Source organism: Triturus cristatus, chromosome 7, assembly GCF_964204655.1.
Source record: "Triturus cristatus chromosome 7, aTriCri1.1, whole genome shotgun sequence".
NCBI lineage: Eukaryota > Metazoa > Chordata > Amphibia > Caudata > Salamandridae > Triturus > Triturus cristatus.
The window spans coordinates 647,699,132-647,722,545 of record NC_140590.1 but is presented as its reverse complement, the minus strand read 5'-3'; the positions used below and the strand labels follow the sequence as shown (position 1 = coordinate 647,722,545).

At 41.9% G+C, this 23,414-nt stretch overlaps 1 protein-coding gene across 4 annotated transcripts in view; it reads right to left on the bottom strand.

The window, feature by feature from the left end:
- Window positions 1-23,414, bottom strand: part of CEP112 (centrosomal protein 112) — a 2,536,355-nt gene that overhangs the window by 2,460,899 nt on the left and 52,042 nt on the right. The gene's annotated exons all lie outside the window — the stretch shown is intronic.

Here is a 23,414-nt window from a genome sequence, read left to right as displayed (position 1 = left end):
AAATTTGTGAAAACAAACCATTTTGCATATGCAAAATAAGATTAATTGGAAGTAGGTGGTAACCAGAAGCAAAGTATAAAAGGGGGAAGGAAGGAGGCAAAATGCATTACTATCTTTCGCTGTACTCTATGCTGTAGTGAGGAGGGTGCAGATTTCTGGAGCTCAACAGAGGAGGAGAAGGTGGAGAGAGAGGATTTTCAGACAGATGGTGGGTGACTCTTTAACCAAACAGAGGAGGAAGTATATGCTAGGTACAGGTTTAGAAAAAAATTCAATGGGGTAAAGAAATATGCTAAATACAAGAACTGTGTTATATCATCATGTCACAAATAATAACAACAGGCCTAATTCTGTGCGGGGTTGCTTGTAAGATAAACATGAACATAGCACCCAATACAATTTGTTCGGATACAAAACTATATTTTATTTTTATTCTTTAAATTATTTCTCATTTTTCTTTTTTTGCTATTTGGATATTTTCGTAATTCATTTAGTTCATGATTTCAATTCACAACCTCATATGTACATGACATATACACAGAATATATACATCACAAACAATACATTACAGTACTGTACAAAACTCAAATATAAAACTAGGAGAGGGAGTTCCTATATTAACAGATCTTTTCAATGGCTGGCGGTCGGATAACACACAACGCGTGTTTCGGCGTTTTGAGCCTTCTTCAGTGGAACCGTGTCAACTTTTCTTCTGTAATTTTGGGGCAAGGTTATGATCTACAATATTTGACAGTTGAAGATAGTTTTCTTTAGACCAATGGGATTTCCATAAGGATCCGATCTCTTCTGGTAGTGTGCGACTTAAAGATTTCACTCGCCGATTCTAAATTGACGGTGTCTTTCCTAATGTATGCTCGATAACAGTTTAATGATTATGTTCCAATGTTTTAAGGAATGTTGAAATTCAATGGTGGCTATCTTCACATCTTTGGCTTATGAACTGTGCCCCATGAGAATTTATACTGACACTTAAACGGGATTCTAGAAGGAGTCCTGGGTCTTATGTATTTTGTGCCTCACCCACACACTTTATTTTTGTGTCTCTCGGTGCGAGCTTCCGACCTGGTACTCCGTTTTGTGAGGAATCAACAAAAAAGCATGAATATGGGAAAGATTGGTATCAAATGTATTGAGAAGGAAGGCACAGTGGGTCTGATGTAAGAAAAAACAGAGTGGCAAACTGGTTAGCGACCACTAAGTAGGGTGTTTTTGATCTATTGGTCGCTTTTGGCATATTTCTTAAAATTGGTGAAGCGCTAATTGCCATTACCAAATAGCGAATCGCTATTTCAATATGCAAAACATTCACAAATAGGAAATTTGTGAAAACAAACTATTTTGCATATGCAAAATAAGATTAATTGGAAGTAGGTGGTAACCAGGAGCAAAGTATAAAAGGGGGAAGGAAGGAGGCAAAATGCATTACTATCTTTCACAATGGCTGTACTCTATGCTGTAGTGAGGAGGAGAAGGTGGATAGAGAGGATTTTCAGACAGATGGTGGCTGACTCTTTAACGAAACAGAGGAGGAAGTATAAGCTAGGTCCAGGTTTAGGAAAGAGTTCATTCATAAATGAATGAATGAATTGGGCCCTACTAAGCAGGCTTATGCAACACAGTGAAGCTGATTCTAAACACATTCAAGTTTTGGGTTCCTTGCACCTTTTAGCATATGTTTGCTACCAAAGCAGAGTTGCAGTTGCAGGAGGAATATCTCAGAGTGCATTATGCAGGGTTTTTAGAAATGTTCTTGATACAATGTTGGCAAGAATTAGTTCACACATTGCATGTAAAAGTACCCCTGCTGAGATGGAAGCTACAAAAATCCAATTCTATGCCCTTGCTTATTTTCCCCAAATGACTGCATGGGAGAGAGCCTTTACAACGCTGTCTTTACAACGGGGTGCTTTTACCTTACATCCTTTACCAGAATGCCTTTGCCACAAATATACCTTTATCATGCATGCCAAGTATATTTAAGGTGTGTGTATATATAATATATTTATAAGTTAATTGAGTGTTTAGGGGTGTGTAGAGGTATACGGTGGTAAGGGTGTGTTTAGGGGTATGGGATGGTAAGGGTGTTTTAGGATTATGGGGTGGGTAAGGGTATTTTTAGTGTTTATGTCTGGGTATGGATTACAGGGTAGTAAAGACCTTTTTAGGATTTAGGGGTAGGTAGTGGCCTAGTGTAGTAAGACTGTTTTCAGGGTTCAGGGGTAGATATGGGTTTGGGGTGGTTACGATGTTTTTAGGATTTAAGGTTGCTGGGTAAGGGTATAAGGTGGTAAGGGTATTTTTAGGGTTTAGTGGTAGGTAGGGGTGTAGGGTGGGAAAGGTATTTTTAGTGGTCAGTAGAGGCAGAGGGTTGTAAGGGTACTTTTAGGATTTAGAGGTGGGATGGCATAGTGGTAAGGGTGTTTTTAGCGTTTAGGGGTGGGTAGGAGTATAGGATAGTAAGGGCATTTTAAGCTTATGGGGTGAGCAGGGGTTTAGGGTGGTAAGGGCTATTTTTAAGCTTTAGGGGTGAGCAGGGGTATAGGGTGGTAAGGGTATTTTTAGAGATGGATATGCTCATAGGGAGGTGGGGTGTTTTAGGATTTTGGGATGGGTAGGGGTACAAGGTGGGGAGGGTGAATTTAAGGTTTATATATATATATATATGCAAAAAATGTTTAATTTACCTTATATATACTTACCTTGCGTTGTAAAGACATGTGTCGTAAAGACATGTGGAAAAGGCACTGCAAAGACATTGCATGGTGAAGGATGCGGGGTAACAGCATGCGTTGTAATGTCATACAACTGATTGGATGTGTAGATGGTAGACATGTTCTAAAGTGTTGCCCTCTAAAACTGAGCATATGTATGTGTATCGGAAGAGGAAGATTCCACATTCTCTAAAAATCCAAGTAGTGTGCATTTCTGATCACTAACCTCGACACTCTGGGAGAGATCGTGATTTTTACATTTTTAGACACTGTGGACTATATGAGTGAGTAGCAAGAGGAGAGCATGGAGAAAGAGGTTACATTTGGGTATTTTTTAATTCTAAAACAAATGCATTAAATTTCAGGAGACAGGGCATATGCATTAAGCTCATTGATCATGTTTCCATACTTAAATCTGTAAACACCTGGATAATGGAGGTAACATCTTACTCATAAATAAACAAGGAGCATTCCTGTGGACAGTTGGGATACTTAAAAGCAGATTCCGATGTCCGCACAAAAGTAGGGGTGCCCCAAAGTATGATCCGGGAATTTGCTGCACAATCACGGCCAGCTCTGTTATGTTGCATAACCTAGCATTCCGTTTGAGACTCCCAACTAACCCTGTGAATGGTGAATCTGATGTAGAATATGATGCAAACACACCTCAATAACCACCTCCAGGGCTTGATGCTGCAAGAGCTGTAGAAGGATGTGTGTACAGGGATGATATCACTAACAACTCTTTTTAAAAATAAATCCCATTCATATTTCCGAATAAAAAACAAAGAGTATCGATTAGTAAACAAATGCTTTTCTGTTTATTCACAGATTCATTTGAAGAACATGTTAATTTTTAACATGTTAGTCTGGAATTTGGATACTAATAGAGTCATTGTATGTTTTACTATTGGTGACTCTGTGCCTCGCCCCCCACCTGTAGCTGCAGCCTCCTGTCTTATTTTGCTACCCAGGTAAGAGAACACAGGTCGTACCAGCGCTTCCCGGTTTCTTCCACCGACCTCTTTGTGACACCCACAGCATTCATCTTTTGCTGTAGCCTGGTCCAAATGTGTTTTTGCTTGCCTCAGGAACAAACATGGATGATTTTCCAAATAGCTCAACACTTCACAAACACACTCCTTCACAAGTATTTCCAGCTCTTGGTTGCTAAATTTGTATTTCCTCTTCCTGCCCACCTCCTCTTGTGGCTCTTGGCTGAACAAGGTGCTTAAATATAGTCCTGTGCTGGGAGAGAAGTTCTCCTTGTGTTGTGCTGCTGAAAGTAAATGTACTTTGCGAAATAGGTGAGGTCAACTCTCACTGCCTGTGGGACAGTGGCATTTTTGAATCATTACAGATTCTCAAATTCCAGCAAGGTATTTAAAAATAAAAGCTTAGGAATTGCTATTTGCCTACAGAAACAGAACGATAATTATATGTAACTTATGATTTAGTATGTGTTTTAATTTAGAAATCGCTAAATATCTTCTCGTACACCAGGCCCTGTGTGGTCCAGCAGGTGGGAGCTGGGGGGACTCTGTAGCCCATGGAGGCGCTCAAGAATCAGTTTGTGTAGTCATTTACAGATAGCCTGCAATAAATAAGAATTACAATCCGTGCAGTAACAAGGTTTGCAGCAGAAACAACTTCCGAATGGCTGGCTGATTTGCCACATCTCAATCACAACTCAACCTCTTTCTGCTAATTAGAAAGAGGGAAAAAAAGAGCACGTGAGAACAGACTGAAAATCCCTGCCACACGAAGGAAGCAAATCACGTAAATGCATTGAAATAGGAAGCAAAGAATCATGCATTTTATAAAAAGCTGAAAAGACCTCGAGATAGCCCTGCACAAATGCGTCGTTGGTGATCTATAGAATATGTAAGGGACTATTTCTGCTAGTTTCTATGAAGTTCTGATAAGAGGCCACCCGATACAGGAGTCTTTTCTAGAGAAGATGAAACCATTAATTCCATAATATCCCAAAATAATATTTGGGGTGTTACACTCTAGGGCCTTTACCACAGCTGGCATTGAGAGAACAGTGCACAAAAGTAGTCAATCTGGAGAAGCCTACTGCACCAGGGAGGACTACAAGTGCTCGCAATATTCCCTACAGATCTCAGGGATCCTCGCCAAATTGTCTGTAATTTTCATTGAAATTGCTGCTAGACTTGTAGGATCTTGGTGAGCCCTTGATATGAATCTTTCCTGAGGATCACAATATCTCCTAGGCCTTCATTAATTCAGCATGTGCTCTTATAGATGTGTTTTACTTATTTTCAGAATACAAGGTGCGTCTGGTTCGGTGAAGTTTGTCTTCATCAGCCTTGTAACTTTCCTTCTTGTGGGAAATTCGCTTCATAATTGTAGTGAAGTCAAAACATTTTAAATATTCTGGCCCTAAATGGGAGTCTTGAGAGTATTCATTTCAATGAAAATGTGAACACCGAGTGCAAGGTTATTTTCTCGGAATATCTGTAATGAGGACTCAAGTTTGTCCATAAACTCCTAGACCTCTAGGGTTTGCACTCCATGCAATTACTCTGTTTGATGAAAATGGAGGATGAACTCGAGTGCAACTACTCCACTATGTTTTATTCCTGTGCGCTAATGCTTTACACTGGGTCACTGAGGTAAGTAAGTAAGTAAATTTGACTTGCATAGTTAATTCAAACCTTTGCGATACAAAAGAAAAATATATTCAATTAAAAAGTCTGTCATATACATACATAAAACTTATTCCTTCATGATACTTATGTTTTAAAACCATACTAAAAGAGCTTGCTAATTTTGAACAGCTTTAGAAGCATAGTAACTTGTCAGTTTTATCTCCTTAATTATATGTTAAAAATGTCTTCAGAGCTGGCTTGCACATTAGCTTATGTTATTTCTGACTAGGTTCTTGATGTCTCCATTTCTGGCATTTTGCTTCCGCACAGTCTCAAAAACTTTACTGCTCTGCAGGTCAATTGTGGATCGCTAGGTGCAAAGCATGCCAGCAGGGCTTGCCTCCTTGTTCGAATCCCTTGTCGATTACAGTTATTTCAACAATTTCTTCCGTTCTTTGAGGAGTTCTTTACAGGAGCATAGTAAGTGCAGCAGGTCTTCCTGGGCTGTTCCACATAATCGGCACACAGAGCCTGCTTTATTGCGTAGCCATGGTGGGAGATGCTGTGAGCAGGGCAGCAGGCCAAATCTATATTTCATAAATGCAATTTTTATATTTTCATCATAACCCAGGTTGAAATAAGCTTGGGCGTCCGGCTTCGTGTATGTATTCAAAGTCATCCATCCATGGGCTCTCTTTGAAAGTGCGGCCTTGTCCTCCAGCCATGAGAGTAGTTTCACCGTCTTGCACACTATGTTTTTTAAGTGTTAGGGTGGTTGTCGATGTTTCCCAGAGTTGGTTTAGCCCTAATTTGTGTATACTGCTGTGAAGATATTTCGCAGCTGGTAATGTAGTGTGCGTTTGTAGCTCTTTCCACAGCTGTTCGTTTCAGTGTTCCCCGTGGAGTTTTTTCGCACTTTATCCCATGCAGTGATGAAGGCCCCTTGTCTGGCAATTGATTGTTTCAAGACGCCAAACTTAAGTCTAATTTGCGCGGGTGAAGTGTATTTCGGCAACCCAAAAATGACCCTGTATGCAGTTATTACTGTGGCATCGAGTGTTTTCGCATCCCTGCCTTTCTGTACCTCGCTACCATAGGTGATTGTTGGTAAGAGTTTAGCACGAACCACCTCAGCGAGTGGCAGGATCGATAGGCCAGATAATTTAGAGTTTAATGTTTTTAGGGAGATTGCTATTATTAAACCTTTATGCCTTATGCTGTTCTTCTGTGCCAAGAAATGACCACCAGTATCCAGCTTCACGCCAAGATATTTATATTCTGTTGTGTCTTCTATTCTGGTCTCTCCCCAAAACCAGGCTGCAGTTTGTCGCCTTTTTTTCCCCGATTATCATTGTTCTTGTTTTGTCCAGGTTGATCGATAAATCATTTGCTTGGGAGAAGTCTCGCGTTGTATTTAAGAGATGTTGTAGCCCTACTGTTGTTTTGCTGATCAGGACTATGTCATCTGCATAAAGGAGGCAGGGTAGTGTCATGTCTCCTAATTTCGGGGCGTGTGAATTGCAGCTGATTAGCAGCAGGACTAAATCGGCTATGTACAGATTAAAGAGGGTAGGTGCTAAAACACAGCCCTGTGTCAGGCCTTTTTCGTAGGAATGTGTCTTGACAGGAAGGTTCCATTACCCAGCTTCACCTGTAGCCACGTGTCACTGAGGTGATGCACTGGAAATATGGAGTCATTCAAACTCATGAAATCAACAAAGGAGTGTACCATCAAAATAGAAGAAGAGCAAGCATTTTGAAAATAACAGTTAGGTTTTACTGTAGGGAAAGACCCATTAGGTTTCTAAAAAAGCCCTCACTCACCAACCTGGTTCGTGACATGCTTCATCATAGGGCCCCACCAGGAGTGGCTGAATGCCCCCTAGTGTGCTGTGACCCCAGTTTACTGCGGAGCTGGTAATTGGTGTTTGGTGAAGAGTGAATAGTGAGTTAAAAAAAAGTCTAGACTGTGTCAAGAAATCATTTCATTAGATTTGCGAATCAGACATGAATAAAATATATATCGTGTGGGATAAAGAACTAAATAAAAAGATCAGTTTTATCCCTGGGGGTGTGGTCAACATGCTTCTGCCTATGTGTGATTGCTAATCAGGCTTTCATCAGGACCAAAGTGTAGTGGTGAATCCCGGCGGTATGGGCGCGCTAAGGCCCACCCTAACCAGGGGTTGCTAGTGTGAAAAATATTAAAAAACACTAAGAGTTCAGATTCCCTCGGGATTAGAGAGGAACAGAGTTTATTAAATAGTACAATCGTTCATTGTACCATGGTTCACGGGAGGGGGGTGGTGGCGATATGGCGCACCGCCCTTGACACCAGGCACCCTCTTGGAACCTGGGAGCACCCTCTTTTAACCGGACCCCGTAGGGTAGGAGTGCTCTTGAGTTGTTTTTCCCTTCCTCTCCCATTGATTCCTATAGTCATTCAAACTCAACCTGCAAAGTACAGGCTTCTTCAGCTAAAAAGGGAGAGGTTAGTGATTGAATGTATATGGGTGTTTTTGTAATGCCTTATGTACTTCACAGATTTAAAACTTGCTGCCTGATGTGATCTGTTACCTTTATGTTCCAGTGCGGCATCTTTCACAGGATGTTCCAGACTCCATGGACAGATGGCTTGTGGAGTGACCACTGAGAGGATGTTGCATGCTAGTTCTATGGAAGTATTTAATAAGCCACGTTTCTGCCCTTACTGCTGTGTGCTACCTGTTGCCTACGATCCAACAAAATGTGATGGCAATTTTGGGATTCTACTCTGCTGAGAGTGAGAGCCGGCACCAGTGTAGCGGTGACTGATTTGTCGCTGCCATGCTGCGCTTCCTAACCAATACTGGAAGGCCACAAACAGTATTTTGCGGCAAAGGTCCGTCACGACCCCTGTAACTAGGAAGCTCAGGTTTGAAGGAGGTGTCTGTACTCACAGTTAAGGAATGCAGCAAGTATGAACCTAAAGAGAGTGCAAGCTCCCGTGCCATCTTGGCTTGAGGAGTCTGTTAATCCGGTAGAGCATTTGCACTGGTGGAGGAGGTACAGTCAACTGGTTTGGATGCCCTGAGAACATGATCATTTACAACATCTCTCATTGGTTGAGTGAGTTGCATGATGTTTTAAGCCATTCTATGGGAATTGCAAGGCAATGGAGGGGTTGTTGCCATGTGTGTGTGAGCAGCAGCATATTGATATGTGTCAATTACTGCATTGTAAAGTAAAAGAGGTGGATGCATTTTAAAATTTTAAGTTGAGAAAAAGAAAACTAAAGGACTGGCAAAGTAAATTGCACAAAGAATAAGGGGAACATCTCAAAAACAAATGGCAAACAAATTTACTTTAAGCCACTCTTCACACTACAGTTTTCAGTGGTCACATGATGCAGAAGGCCAACTTGCCAACTTTGTTTTTGTCTTAAACTGGGGTTCACAGAATTAAATTAACCCAATGGTACATGACATTTGACAGCTACCCAATAGCCATATATGGTACCTGGTTTGATCCTGTCAGGAGAAAGGTGATGTATATAATGGTCTAGGCACAGAAGGGTACAAGGTTTTGGATCATCTATTCGAGATAGCATCACCACCTCCTGTGCCTACTGCGTTGAAGGCATAACAGAAGAAATGAAAAGACTGAAGAATCACTTTAAAGAAGACCCATGCATGGCGGTGGAAAAACATTTGAGGATTCTAGCATCCACATATGAATTTGAAGCCACGCTGGAAACTGGTTAGTAATCAATTGTTATGATAACAAAATACAAAAGGGACTGTTGAATTGTAGGAATGTGATGCTCAAATAAACATTAGAAATAGCCAGGGGATTAAGAGGTCTATTTTTGCATCAAAGAAACTAGCAAAAAACAAGTTCAATAGGTGCAGTCTCCATCATGGGTAAGAACATAGCCCACACCCCAAGTGACAGTAGGAGATAGAGAGAAACTCGGAGGGCAACAACATTGGAACATGTTGCAGTTGTGCGCCACTCAACCATGAGGCCAAGTCAAACTTCTGTCTGGAAGTGGGAAAGGTATGCATGAAGGGCAGGAAAAAATGGCACTTTGCAAAAATGTATTGCAATGGGCAAAAAATGGTTTTGGTTAACGTACAACAAAGTAATAAGGCAGATGACAAGGATGAAGTGGATATAAGAAAGCACAAGGTGGCATTGTGAATAAAGAAGGGGAGAGATCAGAGTAGCAACAAAAGTAAAGGTGTTCCAGTTTGTGACCTAAAAATTGGTGCTATAGATCCGTGAATGACCATTGACTCCGGTTGGCGTATCGCTAATGTGGCAGACAAACTGAATGAAGAGAAATTGGCTACAAAACGAGTTATTACCACCAGACATTCACAGAATAGCATTTAGAGACAAATATGATGCGTTATTTTTCTACAAAGTTGCATATTAGGACAGGGAATTAATTCATAAATTATACATTGCCAATAAGTGTTAAAATAACTTGGAATGGCATAATCAAGGAACTTCAGGTAAGTTTATAAAGCCTGGCAGAGAACATTCTATTTCCTTGGTAGACATGGGTGAAGTGCAATTTAATTTTGCGGACGGACTTTTGGAAGCATCAACGCAATATCGGAGGGCAGATTATGGCTAGTAAAAGAATATGAACAAATAATTGTGCTTATACCGGATCCTATCTCTATTGTGCACAAGATGCATGATGTCCCACACAGGTTTGAGGTCAGTTGCCGGAGTACTTGAAGAAACTTTGTACGGAAGGGATAATAGAGCAATTAAACTGCTTGAAATGGGTATCTGAGTTTGTTGTGGCAATCAAAACATACTGGTGGCCTAGGACTGTATGTGTGGGATCCCAAATATCTAAATAAAAGCATTTTGGTATATTGTTTTCTACTGCAGAAAATTCAAGAAATGCTGACACAGTTAGGGAAAGCACAAATGTTTTCAACTTTAGTCCAAAGCGCAACCTATCATGAGGCTTAACTCACTGAATACTCAGGGCCATTTACTACCTTCAACATTTCCTTTGGGGCATTTAGATTCCTCAGAAAACAAGTCTGAGTGTCCCAGGGGATGAGTGCATGGTGGGGTGTGTGCAAATTTTATAGGAGCTAGTACGTTAGATTTATTTATTTATTTAGAAAGTATTCTATAGCGCGAACATGACCACCGAGGGTATCAGAGCACTTTACAGTTAATACATCAAGAAGGATACAAGCAGTCAAAAACAGAACAAACCAGGATGAAAGTTCACAGTCTTGTTGAGTCGGGCACCCTCGGGAGCCCTGGCAGCTGGGACACAAATCTGCAACTGTGGCCTCAATCTCCAATGGAACAGCCTTTGTAAGGCAGGAGTTCCTTCATAAAAAAGCACTTTGACTTCCTTTCTGAAGATGACAGTGGAAGGATTCACCCTGACTTCGGGGGGTAGGGAGTTCCAAATCCTCTGTGCAATACCTGAGAAGGCAAGTGGTTTGAGCAATAGGGTGCTGGCGCTTCTGGAGGCTCCTGATCCGCATGAGAGCTCCAGTTTTTGAGCGAGGTACAGTGGGGTACTGAAATGAATGGCTTTGTGTACCATGCATTCACTTTTTAACTTTATCTGAGCTTCATATGTAAGCCAGTTCAGGGATAGCAGGTCTGGTGAAAAATAGTTGTATCTTTTAGCGCCTGTTAACAGCCTAGCAGCAGAGTTGAGGGCAACCCTAAGAGGAGCCTTCCTCACTCTAGGAAGGCCGCGAAGGGTTGCGCTGCCATAGTCCAACTTTGAGATCTTCATGTATAGTTGGGTATCATCAGCGTACATGTGATAGTGAATGCTGGATGATTTCAGAGATTCTGTCAGAGGCTCCATGAACAGGTTGAATACCATGGATGAGAGCACTGAACCCTGTGGAACCCCTAGCGTGACCAGAGAAGGATGAGAAAGGGACTGGTTCACCTTGGAGCTTTGGGTTCTGTTATGAAGGAATAAAGAGAACCAGTTTAGTACAGGCACAGACAACCCCATCCTGTGTTCCAGGAGGTTAATTAGGTTATCATGTTTGACAGTATCAACTGCTGACGAAAGGTCGAGAAGGATCAATAGGCAAGATTCATTTTGATCCAGCATTCTAAGCGCATCATCTACAATGTGACTTAGCGCAGATTCTGTACTATAACCCGGGCGGAAACAAGATTGACATTGGTCCAGGAGTTAAAAATGATATATGTGGTTACACAGTTGGACGTGCAAACATTTCTCCAGGCGCTTTGCCAACGTGGGGATGTTAGACATTAAGCGGAAGTTATGTAGGTCCGTGGGATCAGCAGAAGGTTTCTGTAGAATCGAGGTAAGTTGCCCCGATTTTAGGCAATCCAGAATAGCACCTTGCCGAAGTGAAGCATTGATGATCTTAGTCCAAAGTGGGAGTAAGGAGGTTCTAATTTCAAAGAGGTTTGAAGGCAGGGGGTCGTTATAGTGATTAGAAGATTTCAGAGTAGCCAGTGTTTTGCGTATAGTGCTTTCATCCAAGGTTTGGGAAAGGCTCCAGGATGGGTTGTTTTGGGGGGGAGGGCAAGGCTGCGCAGGCACGGTGACAACCAACCCAGGAGGAAGGAGGGCGTTCGGCGGACTGACCGACAGGTGCTCCAGGGTAGAGAAAAGTTTCAGCTTCGATCTTAGTTGTCTTATCCGTGAAGAAATCCGCGAACTCTTCGCAGTTCAACTGTGTCCCTCGACCCAGTGCAGAGAGATTAGGATGACTGTTAGCTTGAGACTTGATGAGTTATAACAGTTTTATGGGACTTTTTTTGCTTGCTCTAGTTGATTTCTGAAGAAGGTGGCTTTTGAGCATCTGATGTTTTTGTTGTAAATGCTTCTTAGGGATCTCAGATGGTAGAGATGTTCAAGGGAGGGATAGGATCTCCACAGTCTTTCCGCAAGTCTTAAATTCCTTCTTTCGGTATTAAGACTATCATTGAACCATGGTTTGGAGACTTTGGAGGACAGTCTTTTTAGCTGTAGCGGTGCCACCGAGTCTAATACATTTGTCATGGGGTGGTTGTAATGGGTCATAAGGTCATGGACATCAGACATGTTCATAGGAGGGGACAGGATGTTATCACAGAGAGCAGTCAGATTGTGCGAGTTGATGTTTCGTAGACATCTTTCTAAGTGTTTGGGGTTCTTAGGCTGGACACTACTAGCTCTTACCGAATCCAGGATGAGGAAGGTGATGCAATAGTGGTCTGTTCAATCACACGGGAGGATCGATTCCAGAAGGATGGTATTGGGCTTACTAATGACCTGATCAAATGTAATATGTGTGGGTCTGTCACAGATGTGGATTAGTTTGAGCTAGCAGGAAGGATTCAAGGCTATTGACCACCACATCATTCACATCATTCCAATGAAGGTTGAAATCTCCCAGGAAAAGCTAAGTACAATGGAAATCCGCGTTATCTGAGATAATGTCCATGATCTGTCTTATGAAGGGAAGGTTGTCCAATGGCGGGTGGTAGAATGTGTGCAGTTTGCATGGGTGATTGTTGCTACCAGTCACCTCAATACATAGGTATTCACAAAACGGCAGGAGGTCAGATTGTAGTACTTTCACTGTTAGATTGCTACGATGTATACAGGCGATGCCTCCACCTTGTCCGCTTGCTCTATCCAACCTAATGATATCGTAGTTGGGAGGCACTAAAATGTCCAGGATGGGAGCAGCTGAATCATTTAGCCAGGTTTCAGTCAGCGTTAAAAGGTCAATGCCCTGTGCAAGGATGAGGTCAGCGTTACAAGGTCAATGCCCTGTGCAAGGATGAGGTCAGCAACGTCCACAGCATGTTTAACTGCCGATCTATAGTTGAGAAGCACGCATTTGAGATTTGTGTGGGTGTCCATTGGGGCAGAGAGTGTGGTGGTGACTCTCATTAGGTTGTTCTCATTGAAGGCTCTGGTGTTTAGCCTAGGTTCCCTGAAAGAGACAGTAGGGATAGTTTCTATTTGGTGCAAGTTTGTATGGTGGAAGAATGTGTCGGAGCATATAAAAGTAGGAGAGAATGAATATCCCTATCTGACAGTGAGGCTACACATCTAGAGGGCCGTGAAGGGTTGTTAGGATGGGGAGCGGTTACCCAACTTTGGGGTGTGTGGGTCATGTAGGAGGATGATGAACGATTTGAGGGGGAAGCTGGGAGCCAGGTACACCTTTAGATGGGAGCGTGTGGATAGGGTGATTGGTCATTGAGGATCAGCTTAACCTTGAGTTAGCTGACAATACCGCAGTGATATGTAATAGGCTACGTACCTCTGCCTTAAGTTGTTGGAGGCAAAGTTTTATCTCGTTAAGTCTGTCTTCCAATGAAGTGTGGTAATGGGAGTGGGAGGTTAGGGTCAAGGGATCCTGCGGTGGTGGAGAGCTAGTGGATGCGGGGGACAGCAGGCCCGGCGACGAATGTATGTGCCCAGTGGGGAGGGATTCCGGTACTTGGTGCTGGGGGCTCGGAGGGTTGGGTGGGATAGTGGAACAAGGGTTAGACAAATATTGACCCCTAAAAGCCTGTGAATGCAGGCTGGGATTGAAGGGTAGGCTGAGCGAACAATCACAGGGATAACCGGGGCGATGCTGTGATCTGTGTAGTTAAGGGAGTCAGAGCTAGCTATCCTTGAGGGGGGAGAACATGCAGACTAGTATGATGGCTGTTCTGAAGGGGCTCCTTCCCATCGGGCATTGAAGGAGAATTGTTCTTATGTGTGAAGGTAACTAACAGGGGGCCCTTTGGAACTAAGGGAGGGTCAGAAGATGGGTCTAGTGTGATATAGGATATACTTTGAGGAGACTGGAGGACCTCAGGGGAGCCGGCAGCACCTAGGGAGGGGGCGTATTTGATGTTAGCCACTGTATTCATGATGGTGGGGAAAAAATTGTCAAATACTACTAGGTTGCGGTCTGAATCTTGTATAAGGATGATTCCGTTTTTGTAAATGGAAATGGTGGCTTCAGCTCTATAAACCGGGGAGGGCGCACCAATCAATCTAAGACCATATGGATTCTTCAGGGAAGTGGAGATCTGGAGCAGTGAGTAGATGGCCTTCCGCCATTGCGCATGTCATTAAGTGTAGAAGATGAGATCATTTATAGTAACACCTTTTTTGATGGAGAAGTAGGGATCTGAGATAAGGGTTTCTGGGTGGGTTTTAAGTAATCTGCGTTTAAAGTTTTTTGCGGCGGTTTTTCATAAGTTAGGGGGATATATGATTCTGAAAGCATTATGGCCAGCCGGCTCGGGGTCGGGAGAAATGGAGTTCAAGGATTTAGGCTCCATTTCAACACTCGACTCAGTTCATGACATAGGAGGTGCACGTAAAACCAAGAATCTAGACAGAGGTCAAAATGTGAGGTTTGCAAGGGATTCTGGGTAACATGCTGGGTTTAATGGAAAGCCTATGGCCAAGACATAATGTGAAAAATCAAGGGGGGCCATGTCAGTCTGGGGACGGGTTGTCAGTGGTGGTGAACACTCCTAACAAGAGACATGTTTGGAAACCGAAGATGTGTTCTGGTAACTTTATATTTAAAGTTCCCACACAACATTTTTCAGAGCACGTTCCAGACTCCAGGTTTCATGGACAATTCGAATGTGCAGCAACTGCTGAGTTAACATTGTGTGCAGGCTCTCTGATAGACTTTAATAAATCACATTTGAGCACTAAACACCGTGTTCTGCCTGCTGCCTCATCAATGGGTTACTGTAAGAAAAGGCCTCTTTTTGTATGGTCACCCCAAGTTTTTTGACTGATGCTGCTGGTGCTTTTTCAAATCTGAGAGTGCATCGAGGTCTGCTAACCCGACCTCAGTGCAAGTGCCCTGACCCTAAAGTGTATGCTGAATTGTATGTACTCAATTAGAAATTTCTAACTTACCTTTATGTCTATGTAAATGGTACCCTGGTACCCCAGGGCTTGCAGCTCAAATTGTGCCACCCTGGAGGTCCTCACTAAAAACAAGTCCGTCAGTCCACCACTACGGACTGGTAGAGAAGTTGTGCACTGCTAGCCCGACTTTATCATGAAAATCAATGGCAAAGCCATCACTTTCCCTCGGCGTGTGTCTAAGTTACCCCTCTGTCAGGCCTAACGAGAACTATAGGGGGGTGCAACGTATGACACAGGCAGGACATCTACTTTGTATGTCCTGACAGTAAAACACACATGAATGGCATATTTACTGTGGAAAGACTTGGTCTCCCAATTGGCATTGACAGGATTACACCCTGACCCCTAGCTGTGATAACGTCTGGACGATGTGACCAAAGTGGGCGATCCAAGGTATCAAACAACTCGTTACATGAAGCCCAAATTGTATCTCAAGTCGAAATTAATGCAACTTGTTGAAGTGTGTAGCTTCAGCAAAGCTGCCACTTTGTTGCCCTTAAAACTTCTGTGCCTTCCCAGGACACATGGACCCTGCTCCACAAGATAGTTGTCTGTACTCCGGGAGAGACATGCTAACAGCTCTCAGGAAGGAGCATAATGAGGGATTGCAGGCCAGAGAGGTGTCACCTCTGTCCTGCAGAAAGCCACTTGGTGTTAGCCTCAAAAGGCAGGCTTCAAAGGTGTACCTGCCTTTGAAGGGCAGATGTGTAACACCAGGAGGTAGGGCTGCCCCATTGTTAAGGTAGACAGGCTGGTACAGAAGGCAGAGAGGTGAAACCAGTTGCCAAACTGGTTTTTCCAGGGGCGTGTAGCCCTGAGGTAGCCATACCCCGGGGTGGGCGAGAGAGGTCTGATCACCAAGAGAGGGGTCTTGCCATCTTGGGATTAGGCAGATTGGTGCATCCTGGGATAACTAGATGCCACACTCCACTGGAAGAGGTCACCAGGTGAAAGGGAACCTGTTAGGCTATTGGCTATCCACCGCATCCTGCCCCTATGGCACTTTCAGAGCAAAAAGGGGACATCCATGGCACCCGGACCTCAAATGTCAACTAACTTGGAAGAAGGACTGAATGAGGACTGCCCTGTTGCACTGAGGAACCAGCACAGAGAGGCTTCACCGACGAAGACTGCACCTGCTGCACCTGGTGACTAGCGAAGAGAGGGACAGTGCCTGCCGTGTCCTGTTCACGGAGAAGTTGTTTCCAGAGCCCAAACGCAAAAAAACTGCCTGGAACTGCTGAAGTACTGCTTCTCCTGTGAAGGTATTTGTTCTTGAGGACCTTGCTCGTCCTCCTGACTGGCACACTGACAGAGCTGGTCACCTCAAAAACCGCTTTGACGCTTACCTATGTTTAAAAAAAACCAAAAAAAACGTTTTCACGCGTCTGATTCATTGACTTTGACAAGGCTTGTTCGATGTTGAGTGAAATTGCTTTGATTTACTACTGCTTGTAAAATCTATACCTCCGGAACCTTCCGGTAGATCTTTTTCATTCTAGTGTCAAAATTCTTATAAAAATGCAGTCTATTTTTTAAAATTGATGTCGAATTTCTTGAGTGTTGTGTTGATTTCTTCTTCAATTTTTTGGGTGCTGTTTAAATGCTTAACACTTATTCCTCTGTAGAAGTCTTGTTGCTCAGTGCCATAGCTACTCAGGGTTGAGCTGAGGGTTTTACAGATGAAACCTACTGGAACCAAGCGGGTTGGTAAGTGTATTACACAGTGAGGTTTCACAACAACACCAAATAATACACCCCATTTCATCACAATTACTACAGCTGTGAGAAGGCTTGCTATAGCTCTCACAGCCAAGCGTGAATGTGAAATTCTGAATCCAGTTATTCACTGCTAATAAATCACAGCAGTGGAAAACAAACTTTTTTCCCACTGCTGTGATGTCAGAAGGGAAGATCTTGCTTCCCCTATGTTCCTCCGTTCCAGCTGGACTTCCAGAGATTTGAGCTAAGCAGGGAAATGGTGGGTGGCAGTTCGCCCAACTTCCCAACTCTGATAGAGGAGTTTTAAAGCTGTGCTGACACAGCTCTCAGACAGCCTGTCAACAAGGCAATTATTTTGCTCTCTGGTATAGAGCAGAGTGATTTCGAGGATGGTGGGGGCGAGTGGCAGGTTAGGTATATATTTTTTATTAATATTTGGCAGAGAAAAGGAATCAAGAGAGGGTAATGTGGGTGAAAGAGCAGGACGTCAGTTTCTTTAATTTTTAAATTGAGCTTTGGGGGTAATATAGTGCATCATATAATCTGGCAATCCTAAAGAAAAATAAGGTTGCAATCAAATCATGTGAATAACCAGATCAATTTGTTTCTTGACAGACAAGTAATTTGAATCAGATCTCAAGAAAAGCAGAATTTACTCCTTTCTCTTCTTCCCCCCCTCCACTGTAGATATAGTTGATTGATATCAATCGTGAATGGGCTTGACCCTGACAGCAGATGGGTGACCTCACCTGACCGGGCCAATGATGCCGATCGAAACTTTACCCCTAACCCCCCTGTATGCAGTGGTGTAGTAATAGTGACGGTGACCAATAGGACTGCTTTTGTTCTTGTTTATTTACATTTAATTTAATGTTTTCTCTTTGCAATGGCATACGGACATAGGTTACATTAGATTTGACCACAGATACCTAGCCTTTCACTGTTAAGACTGGGCCCTAGGGGTCGGAGATAGGATCGTTGGACTTGGTAGAGTTGTAACATCTGCGCTATGTGCCACATGTACTGAATAGCAATTGTATTGATGGATTGCATGAATCGATTCATAGTTTATTTTCTGCACGGTGTGGCATACACTTCATATAGGGCCAACTGCCCAAACAGACAGATATTATATTCATTGTCACTGTTTTGATATCAAATCCTGCATTTGTACATGTGAAAATTGTATACATGATCATAAATGCCAATACAAATATTTACGAAAAAGAGCAGAATTTAATTCCGGAGTTTGGAGGAATTTTAGTAGAAAGGCCATCTTCCTAATCTGTTTTTTCACTCTAGGAATAGTGATGAAAAATTCAAATACTGATCATTGTTTTTGAACTTTTCATCACTATTCCTAGTGTGAGGGTCAAAATTCCCTGCTAGAGTTTACTGTTACCACCCTGACCATTTTTTGTGCACCCTGGCTCCCTCTACTAATTTTCTCTAGTGTCTTTCTGCAAATGATTTTAGAAATCCTCCCAAAGGTTTTCTTGGTCTCATAACCCCAAAGGAATGCCTTTGGAAAGTAATGGAGTCCACAGGTTTGGGTTCTATCTTCATTGCTAGGGTTCAGTATTTGTACCAGGGCCTCAAAGCTAGGGTATGTAGCACAAGTCTTTTCTCTGATTCGATTTTTATTCTTCATGGTACCCGGTAGGGCTGCCCAGTATCCCTCCAATTGTTTACACTCAATATAGAGCTGTTCATGCATTCCCTCAAACGAAATGAGGGTACATTATCTTTGAGGTTACATCAAATTGAGGTGAAAATGCTCTATTATGCAGATATCCCGATCTTAACATCCGATCCAATTGGGGGATTTAGGGCAGTGGTAGCTGCAGCCAAATTGGCTGTAAGCTGAACTCTGAAAAGACTTATACAATGTGGCCTCGTCAGCTCAGGATCAGAGGTGGGTTGAAAATCTGGTATACATTGTGGTCACTCTGGCAATTAGTATGCCGAATATTTTGGAGTATGACTATTGAAAGTTGTTTCAGCATTCTGTGGAGGTCTTTTTTATGTGGAATCATTTGCATTTGGGGATTATCAGCCGCTTTAATCTTATAAAGATGATTATCCTCCCACGCTATCTTTAACTCTTTTGCTGCATTCCGTTTTTTATTCAAGTGACCTTTTTTTAACCAAATCGGAGACACTATGGCAAAAGTTTATCTGGGCTTAATATAAGTTTTTACAGCAGTCCAAGGAAGATGGAGGGGTTTCACTTCATATCCTTAGGTTTTATTTATAGCGTCTTTTTTACAGTACTTCAGTTGGAACTGGGATAGTTGCCTTGTTCATTGGCTGGCATGTTTTCAGAGTGACTTCCGTAGGGTGAATCGATTGTCCCTGGGTCAGGTATTATTGATACAATGTATTTCAAGCAGATTTGCTTTAAGACCTTAAAAGTCTTTCATCTGGTTTGGCGTTCTTTTAGGAGATTGTTCCCGGGCCTTACTATTTTTAATCAGCTTATGTATTTGGGCTATAACCCTAATTTTCCTCATGGTATTCATGAAGGGTTTCGAGAGACATGGGTAAAGGTCGACCTACTGACCTTATGACAACTTTTTGAGGAGGATGTTTTTATTTCATTCAGCAGTTGGTTGACCTGCCGTCCAGGTTTTTGTTTAGATATTTACATTATTATATTGAGCCACAAGGAAGATAACTTGAATTGTACCGAAGATGTAGGGCTGGATCTTATTAGGCAAACTCCTTCTTGAAGAAATATTGGGGCGGTTTACAAGGCGATCTAACCGGCTTTACATTCTCTAGTCGAGGATGGGCTTCAACAGAGGGCTAATAAGTAAAGCTCTTGGCTTAGAAAAGAAGTCAGCAGGGCGGATCTTTGGAGTAGTAATATGATGGTCCATTCGGTGTTGAACGTCTCTCAGATTAAGGCTCATCATCTTAAATGTGCAAGAATTGGTATTTTATTCTGCATTGTCTTTTTATTATGAAAATACAGCCGAATGAACAGTACTTTCAGTGTGGGATGGCCGGGGCCAATGCAGTCCATGTTTTTGCACCTGCCCTGCGCTTCAACTGTTTTAGCAATTCATTTTTGGTAAATTGAGAAGTAATTCCAATACGGCAGTGTCTATGGATTTTAAACTCATTATGTTAGGGCAGTCTCCTGATATCCCCTCTTCTCCCCCCTTTTTTCGGGGTTTATTATTTTTTTTCCATCACACTGGCAAGGCTGATTTTGGCTTGATATGGCTTGCCATGGATCCACCTGATCCTTGGATCTGGTGGCGGGAATTCTGATATACAAGTAGGCTGGAGATGGTTCTAATTGATAATGATCCTCTGAGTAAAAGGATAGGTCAGATCTGGGATTCTCTTAGAAGTTGGCTGGCGAAGATGGCTGCATCCCAGGGCTTGTGTGCCCAGATTTGTGCCAGGGTTTATGCTGCTGTCCACAGGGTTTTTCTTCCCCTAGGTATTATGTTCATTCATTTTTGTTATCTTTTGCTTGTAATTTTTGGATATTTATGTTACTCCTGTGCTCAGACACTAGTTGTTATTTGTCGTTTAAATAAAGAATTTCGAAAAGGGAAAAAGTATTATAAAAATATTTATAAAAAAAAAAAAATTCAAATGCTGTTTGTGATTGGGACGCTAGAGAGTAACATAAGTCCTTATGTCCAGAGGCCCTTTGCAAATACCTATTACAGATACACAGTATACATTACTTTCGAAGACAGCACACTTCTGCACCATGAACAATTAACCGCGGCCGAGATTAATGCAAGATTTTCTTCAATCACTTTTTAGTATACTTTAGGGAAGAGCAATAAAGACACTAAAGATAGACAATGTATGACTTTAAGGAGGTGCTGGAATGTAATGATTCACATGTGGTTGCAGAAGCATTTGCTCAGCAAAATTGTGGCAAGGATATGGAATCTATGAATTCTGGTCAGGATGTGGGGTCACGTCATCTAAGCGTGAGCAATCATGGGGAAAGCATTGGTAAGAATATTTTGCCAAGATGCTCTAGTTTAGAGACTCTCACTAGAAAGGCAAATTTAAAGACTTGTGCGTTGAATATTTTTTCGTTTTGTTAAGAGGTAAATGTGTTGTAACCTTTTTTAAATGTGCAAATATCATGTGAAAATTATTTTTTATAATTAGTGTTTTTATGTTGCATAGTCGTAACTGATGAACTAATATATTTGCACTTAGAATAGGTTTCCAGTTTCAATTAGACATGAGAATAATGCTATAAATAGTTATTTTTTTTAATGGATGCAGTTTCTAGTGTTCTATTCAACTTGCTCTTGCTCATTCCCCTCTTAAACAGTCTCCCGCTGCAAAGCCATCTGTCTCCTTGTTTCCGTTGACCATCAAAAAAATGACGTAAATGTATTAGAGATATATAACATTTTTTAGAAAATGTGCATTGTGAATAAAGATTCCATCATGTATTCAAATGATCATTACAAGGACTTAGGGCAATTCTATGAGCCATTGTTTGAGAAATGTTTATTTTGTGTTGTACATCTCCGGACAGCAGTTGCTGAGAAAGCAAGAAGATTTCTCTTAAGTTAAGAAATGGATAAGTACTAAAAACTTAGAAAATTATGTTGTTTCTGAATTGCCAATGCTAACCTAACCGTGATCGTACCATGCTGAATTTGCAGAATTTATCAATAGTTTGTGGGATTTGTCTATGAAACCTTTGAGTTTCTGTCTTTCATGGGATTATTTTACTATTTTTCTCGTAGGCAACTTGCCATACTCTTCTATTGCTGTCAGTGATTTTTATGAGTTTGACACTTGTTTACATTCTGCCTAACTAAGGATTATATAGTTTTATGATTTTTGCATTTATCTGTACTTCTGTAATTGGGCCTGCATGGCAATTCATGCATTTTTCTCCATACCGCATTTTGACTATTCTGTAATAATACAGTTTTCGCTCTATTACTGATCTAGAAATCAGTTCTTTATGTTTACGATATTCTATTCTGTTTAACTCTGTTAAATTATGTTTCCCTGAAAAGGAATGAAGGGCATATGTATCAAGCCTTTTCCCGTTTGCAAACGAGCAGATTCTCAGAATCTGCCCGTTTGCGAATGGGAAAAAGCCTTTTGGGATGTATCGTCCCAAAAAGCCATCGCAAAACAGAGAATCGCTAAATTTGCAATTCTCTATTTTGCGACTGCAATTAAGGAATTGCAAATAGCAATTCCTTAAATGCAATTCTGGAAGCACCAGAAATTTGCTATTTGGCCTTAAGAAATTGCAAATTACCACCAACTTCAAGTTGGTGGTAATTTGCGATTTTCTTTAAAAAAGCACGTTATGGATTTTTAAAAAGTGCCATATGTCGCACATACATGCCCTTAGGGCATGTATGTGCGCAAAATGTGCACACAAGCATATTTCAGGGATGCAACAGGGTGTCCTTTTGGCACCCTTGCAACCTTGAAATTGCATTCTCAATTTGCGATTCTCTAATTGGTAATCGTAAATTGAGAATGTCTTCCCATTCATTCCTATGGGCCTCCTAGCCCATAGGAATGAATGGGAAGGTATTCCTTATTTGCGAATCTCAATTTGCGATTCGCAAATAAGGAATATGTAGGATTTGCAAAAATGTTTGCAAATCCTACATACATTGCATTTTGCGATTCTCTAACTGCGATTTGCTAAAAATCGCAATTTGCGGATCGCAAAACTCTTTTTTATACATATGGCCCGAAGTCTCTAACCTCTAGTTCAACTGGTGACACTATAGACAAATTACTTTGATAAATATTGGGGTGACCAAATATTGGGGTTTATGTGATTTTCAGGGTTTGGCTCCCACATGCGGTAAGCCTGCTTTCACACGCTCTTTGCATTTAGTGTCAACATATATTGTATAGAATGTTATAATGTGTTATTGCAGTCACTCTCTATTTGAAATCCAGTAGTGGTAGAATGTGTTTTTTTTGTTGGTTCTGCCGGGATCGTACCGTTTCCCTGAGGGTGCAGCGTTAGCGCGCCTGTTGGTCATTTGGAGCTGGGCCTCCTAATGTGTAAAGGCTGCTATGTGGGCTGCTACGTTATTTGTTCAATAAACATGCATTTGATCCTTGACACTGGATTTGCTTGTGCCATCTTTCGTCTTAGCTCTAAAGCACACGCTCATGTTAAGGTTTTGCCTGCACAGCACTTGTGCTGTACTTGTGAAATCTATTGTTTTTAATATATCTTAAAAGGGACTTACATCCCATCATCACTTCTTATTGGTCCATGTGCTTATCAGTTTGCTTTCCTCTGTTTCTATTGGTTGTAGTCTTTTCTCCATTCTGTGTCTCTCTGATCAGTTTTCCGAGGCTTAACTACTCATTCCCATCTGCGTTTGTGATTCAAACTTTATTTTCTTTTGGTTAAGCTACATATCATCGGCTGCATCAGAGTCCAAGGCA